The sequence below is a fragment of the Coenobita brevimanus genome, chromosome 84 (genome assembly GCF_032717465.1).
Source record: "Coenobita brevimanus isolate Jiangsu-jjx chromosome 84, ASM3271746v2, whole genome shotgun sequence".
Classification (NCBI taxonomy): Eukaryota; Metazoa; Arthropoda; class Malacostraca; order Decapoda; family Coenobitidae; genus Coenobita; species Coenobita brevimanus.
In genome coordinates, this window is record NC_137037.1 from 47,006,889 (window position 1) to 47,013,726 (window position 6,838).

The window sequence follows — 6,838 nt, forward strand, 5'->3', positions numbered from 1 at the left end:
AGGACAGGACAGGCGGAGGAAGATGAAAAAAAAAAATCTGGTTTTTCCCATTTAGTTTTTCTGTTTCGAGTTTTTTTCCTTCTTGTTTGTCATTATTTTGCTTTTCCCTGCTCTCTCTCTCTCTCCCTCTCTCTCTCTCTCCCTTTCTCTCTCTCTCTTTCTCTCCAACAGACACATGCCAACTCGGTCCAAGGAAAGAGAGGTGGCGAGATGTGTAGGTGCCGAAACTTCCATGCAAGTCCACTGTTGCGGATGATTCGGGAGAGGAAGAGAGAGGGAGGAGGAGGAGGAGGAGGAGGAGGAGGGACGGAAAAGATGGAAGGGACGTAGAATTAGGAGGGACAGGAAAGGAAGAGAGAGAGAGAGAGAGAGAGATAATGGGGGACTAAAGAAAGTATAAAATAAATGGACAAAATAAAGGGAATGGAAAGAGGGTTGGGAAGACGGTGGGAGATGGGAATGGATGAGAAGAGAATTAAGGAGGAAGAGTAAAGAAGGGAAGAAGAAGCAAGGAGGGAGGAAGAGGGAAGAGAAAGAGACGTGGGGAGGGAAAAGAAGGGGAGGGGGAGATGGGAGAGAAAGAGAAGGGAAAATTGGGAGAGAAGAGATGTGGAAGGATAGGATGAAAAGAATGGTAAAGAAGAAAGAGGGATTGAAAGAAGAGAGAGAAACGAGGGAGGTCGAAGGAAGGAAGGGTCGGAGGGAGGGAGAACGGAGGGAGACGCGAAGGGAGGGAGGGAAGGAGAGAGATATCAAAGGGAGAGGAAAGGAAGAAGTCTGAATAGCAGGAAGAAGGGAGGAGGTAGGGAGGGGAAGGAGAGGAAGAGGGAAGGGAGGAAGGGAGAGAGGAAGGAAAGAACTATCTGAATGGCGGAGCGAACATAGACAGGGAGGGAGAGAAGGAACCAGGAGGAGGGAGGAATGGAGGAAAAAAAGGAAGTATGGAGGAGGGATGGAGGGAAAGTGGAAACGAGAAGTTGATGGAAGCTGTGGGGATGGCCAAGTTAGAGAAGGAAAAAGGGAGGAGGAGGGAAAGGGGTAATGGCAGGATGGAGGGAGGAAGGAGGAGGGGTAGAGGGAAAAGGGAAGAGGGGAAGAGGAAAGAAGGAGGAGGGGAAGAGGAAACGAGGAAGAGGGGAAGTTGAGACAAGGAAGAGGGAAAGAGGGAGGTATGAAGAAAGGTATGAAGAAGAAGAAGACGAAGACAATGATAATGATGATGATGATGATGATGATGGTGATGATGATGATGATGATGATGATGAAGAAGACGATGATGATGATGATACTGATGATGATATTCTTTATGAGAGTAATGACAGGGCTAAAATTTCCACTGCTTCGTCTGAATAGAGGTTAATTTTGTGTTGCTTCCTGTTGCCATTGTCTGTATGTCTTCCTCGTTTGTGACTTCCCCTTTTGCTCTTCCTCTTACCCTCTCTTCCCTCCCTCCCTCCCTCCCTCCTCTTCTGCCTTCTCTCCTCCCCCTTCCTCCCATTTTTTACTCTTTCCACATCTTCCCCTCTTTCCTCTTTCCTCCCTCCTTCTTCATCTACCCTCCTCCCCTACCTCTGTCCTCCACTCATTTCCATCTCCTTCCTCCCTCTTACTCTCCCTTCCCCCCTTCTTGCCTCTTCCTTTATCTTACCCCTTCCCTCCCCCTGCCCCTATTTCATCTCCCTCTCCCCCTCTTACCTTCTTTCCTCCCCCGCCCTCCTCCTCCCTCTTCCTTTTCATACTTTTCCTCATTCTCCCCACCCTCTTTCCTCCTTTTCGGCATCCTCTCTTCCTCCTCCTCCCCATCCTCCTCTACCTCCTCCTCCTCTTCTTGATTCCTTCTTCCCTGCAGAGTCCATTTTCCCTACCGCTGTTCCTTCTCACTTCCTCTCTTCAGTTCCTCCCTCTCTCCCTCTCCCTTGTCATTTTTCTGCCTCCTCTCTTCACTTCTCTTCTTCCCTCCTCTCTCCTCCTTCCTCTCTTCTCCTTCCCTCCTCTCTCCTCCTTTCCTCCATGACTCATTCTCTCCTACCTCTTCCTAAGGCTTCTCACATTCCCTCTTTACTTTCCCCTTCTCTTTCCCCTCTCTGTCATTCCTCCGTCTCCTCTCTTCCCTCTTTTCCTCTCCATCCCTCCCCTTCTTCCCTCCTCTCGTTCCCTCCCTCCATGGCATCTTACTTCCTCTCCAGCGCCGCCTTCTCTCTCTCTCTCTCTCTCTCTCTCTTCGCCGCGTCTCACTTCCTCCCTTCAGCGCCCCCTACTGCGCCGGGCAAGAGCTAATGGCCTCTCACATCACGTCCTATCATCTCCTTCCCTCCCTATATCATCTCCCTACCTCCCTCTTTCCTTCCTTCTCTCCCTCCCTCCCCCTCTACCGCCCTCCTTCCTTCCTTCTCTCCCTTCTTCCCCCCTACCTCCATTTCCCTTCCTATAACATGTCCCCTTCTCCCTCCATCTCCCCACTCTATCTTTTCCTCTCTCCCTCCCCTACATCTTTTCTTCTCCCCCCTCCCTGCACTCCCTTTTTCTTTTTCCCCTACATTCCTCCCTCTCTCCTAGCCTCTTCCCCCTCTCTATCCCTCCATTTTTCCTACCTCCTTTTTTTCTTCCCCTTCCATTATCATCTCTCCCCCATCCATTTCTCCCTCCCATCCCCCATTCTTCCCTCCCATCGTCTTTTCCTCCCCCCCTTCTTTCCTCCATACCTCCATGTTTTCCCCCTCCCCGTCCCTTCCCCTCTACTTTATCACTTCTCTTTCTTTTCCTCACCCAACATTTTCCCTCCATTACCCTCCCCCCCCTGCCTTACTTTCCTCCCTCTCCTCCTCCCTTTATTGTATTTTCTTCCTACTCCCTTCCTTATATTACCCCTCCACTTGCACCCCTCCCATCTCTCTCTCTCTCTCTCTCTCTCTCCAGGAGCCTATGACAAGAACAAGAATCTTTTAACTTTTTCACAAGTCTCAGAACACAATGGTGACTGGAAATGTGCGTGTGTGTGTGTGTGTGTGTGTGTGTGTGTGTGTGTGTGTGTGTGTGTGTGTGTGTGTGTGTGTGTGTGTGTGTGTGTGTGTGTGTGTGTGTGTGTGTGTGTGTGTGTGTGTGTGTGTGTGTGAGAGAGAGAGAGAGAGAGAGAGAGAATAAGAACTCTAAGTCGACTGCACGCGTCATTGTTTTTTTGTTTTGTTTTTGTTTTTCTCCCTGGCTCCGCTGCAACTCAGGATATTAAAAGGAAGAAGGAGAAGCCTGGATGTTTGGGCAGAGAGAGAGAGAGAGAGAGAGAGAGAGAGAGAGAGAGAGAGAGAGAGAGAGAGAGAGAGAGAGAGAGCATAGAGACGAAAAAAAAAGTTCAGAATAACATACGAAATTTTTTTAGTAATTTTTTTAGTAATTCGTTAACCTTTCGTATGCTATAATTCTGTACTTAACCCCCTCATGGTCGGGTCAATTCTTGTGTAGTAATGTATTCCAAGTAACATCAGATAAATTAATTGGGCTGAGAGAGATATTAGAGCCTGAGAGTGTTAATAAATAGTTTGCCTAACGATATATAACAAGAGAATAATATTAAATACCATATGTAGAAATAATCAGCTTAAGGAAAGGGTACTACTTGTATTGCTATATATATTCTTTTCTTAAGCTCATGAAATAGATACCACAGTCTTCTCTGTAATAAAGAACGCTGAAGGGATTTATTAGGTCTGTTTTTATTTGCTCTCCTTTGTACTCTTATGAACCCCTTCACTCCGACCTCTCTCTCTCTCTCTCTCTCTCTCTCTCTCTCACACACACACACACACACACACACACACACACACACACACACAGAACCGAAGAAATCACGGACACAATTTTGCCTAATACTGAGCAAAACCAAACTGTGAAACAAAACAAGATAGATAGATAGAGAGAGAGAGAGAGAGAGAGAGAGAGAGAGAGAGAGAAACGAGAGAGAAAGAAGGCAGGAGATAAAAGAGGGAAAATCAGAAGAGAGAATGCCATGCCCCCATCCGTAGCTAAAACCGGGTCGTTACTTAGCTCACGGGGAGATAAAAATTCGCTTTAATAATCTCGGGTCCGGATATCCAGCTCGCTTAATATGCGGACTTATGCCTTTATTATTTCTCAAAACGACCAGGATTGTGTCCGGTCCAGAGGAATTCTTTTGCTTGCCTTCTCTCTCACGTCCGTAGCTCAGGAGGGAGTTGGGAGGGGAAGGAAGGGAATGTGGAAGGGGAGTGGGGGAGAGAAAGATAGGAGGGGGGCTGGAGATCGGGAGGGAAGGGAAGGGAATGTGGAAGGGAAGTGGGGAGTGGAAGATATAGGTGGAAGGCTGGAGATGGGGAGGGGAGGAAGGGAATGTGGGAGAGGAGTCGGGAAGGGGAAGTTAGAGAATAACTGAAGGGATGGGAGGGGTAAGAAAGAAGGTAGGGATGGGTTGCGGTGTGTTAAAAACTTGAAAGAAACAGTGAGCGTAGGGCAAGAGGAAAGGGGGGGGGGAGGAGTGAAAGAAAATATGGAAGAGAGGGGGGAAGGGAATGAGGGAAGGAACAGAGGGTAGGCATAGTTTGTAATGGGCTGAAACGGGAGGGGGAAGGAGAGAGGAGGGAAAATAGATTGGGAAAAGAAGGGAAGGTCAATGGTGTACGAAGGGTGATGGAAAAAGGTTAGGAAGGGTGAATATCATATCTTCCACGGTAATTCATTATTTCACTTATTCACTTGCCCAACTACATTTCTCCACTTAACCACCTATTCCTACCTCCCTAACATCAAATCTCTAATTTTTTCCTTTATCGTTACACATCTATACTTTTTCCCCCACTTAACTACCTATCTATCTTCAAAAGCGTCCCTAACTCTCGCAAATTACTTCGCTTACCTACCTACCTACCCACCTACCAACAAATCTCTCCGGCAATCGTACATAATCTTGTGAAATTCTTCCTTTACCTACCTTATAACCACTTCCTCGTCGCCTAGACCTTTTAGATTCACCCTCACGCCTGCTCCAAGTCACACAGTTCTTGATTACATTCCAGTATTCTCTTCCTTCTCCTCAACACACGCAAAAACACAGAAAAACACACAGCCACTCATCAATCACACGAGACACTAATGGAGAGCAGATCACTACCCGGGAACAGAGGCTCATAAGCTGGCGTGTATCTCCTGATGAGTTGTCAGTTATACAATTTTCTTATCGATTAAAGAAAGCACAAACAACAATAGTATCATCCTCTTTCCTGTCTCTTTTCTTTCATAATTTCCTCCTCAATACAGTCAGCCGTAAGTCTTTCTTGAGAAACAGAGGATTAGTTGACAGAAAATGCACTTGATATTTATTGAAGGTAACGGAGTACACATTTCACGGCTTCCCACCACGAACCCCTCCATATTTAAAATGCCAAATACTTTACTTAATGTTAGTTATTTACAACCCTCAAATAACACCTCCAGGGTTAATTGCAACGTATAATTAGTCTTATTTCATTAGTCATTCAGAAAAGAAGTGATAAAACAAGCAATGGACATGCAAGGAAAAGTTTAACGGTCATCTCCTCTCGGGCATCCGTATTTCACGTACCTCCTCATCCCAGACCTACCCCTCCCCACCTCCCTCTACCCATCACGTCCACCGCCTCCCCACCCCCGTCCTTAACCACTTATTTCTACTTCCCTAACTACCTTCAGAGGCATCATAATATCTCAATAATTCTTTCCTTTATACTTTATACACACATCTATGTTTTATCTTTCATTTACCTATCTGCCTTCAAAAACATCATTAAATCTCGCAAATTACTTCGTTTACCTACCTACCTACCCACCTACCTAGAAATCATACCGGCAATCGTACATAATCTTGTGAAATTCTTCCTTTACCTACCTCATAACCACTCCCTCGTCGCCTAGACCTTTTAGATTCACCCTCACGCCTGCTCCAAGTCACACAGTTCTTGATTACATTCCAGTATTCTCTTCCTTCTCCTCAACACACGCAAAAACACAGAAAAACACACTGCCACTCATCAATCACACGAGACACTAATGGAGAGCAGATCACTACCCGGGAACAGAGGCTCATAAGCTGGCGTGTATCTCCTGATGAGTTGCCAGTTATACAATTTTCTTATCGATTAAAGAAAGCATAAACAACAATAGTATCATCCTCTTTCCTGTCTCTTTTCTTTCATAATTTCATCCTCATTACAGTCTACCTTTGATCTGTCTAGAGAAACCAAGAATAGTTGATAAAAAATGCACTTGATATTTATTGAAGGTAACGGAGTACACATTTCACGGCTTCCCACCACGAACCCCTCCATATTTAAAATGCCAAATAGTTTACTCAATGTTAGTTATTTACAACCCTCAAATGACACCTCCAGGGTTAATTGCAACATGTAATTAGTCTTTTTATTTCATTAGTCCTTCTGAAGATAAGAGAAGTAATAAAACAAGCAATAGATCTGCAAGGAAGAGTTTAACGGCCATCTCCTCTCGGGCATCCGTATTTCACGTACCTCCCCATCCCAGACCTACCCCTCCCCACCTCCTTCTACCCATCACCTCCTCCTCCTCCCCACCTCCATCCCAGCTACTTCTGCGCAGTAACCTCTTATGAAGCTGAGGATTGAAATTGGCCATGTGCTTAGAAAAATACAGTATGATTTATAATGACTGATAACAAACGAAGGAACATTGTTAAGTTGGTGAATGTCCTTGTTAAGTATCGTTAGACTTATATAAGTTCTCATCTCCATATTTTCATCGCTATTACTCTGTACCCCCCCCCCCCACATTCCCCTCCCTGCTCCTCTCTTCCACCCCTTCT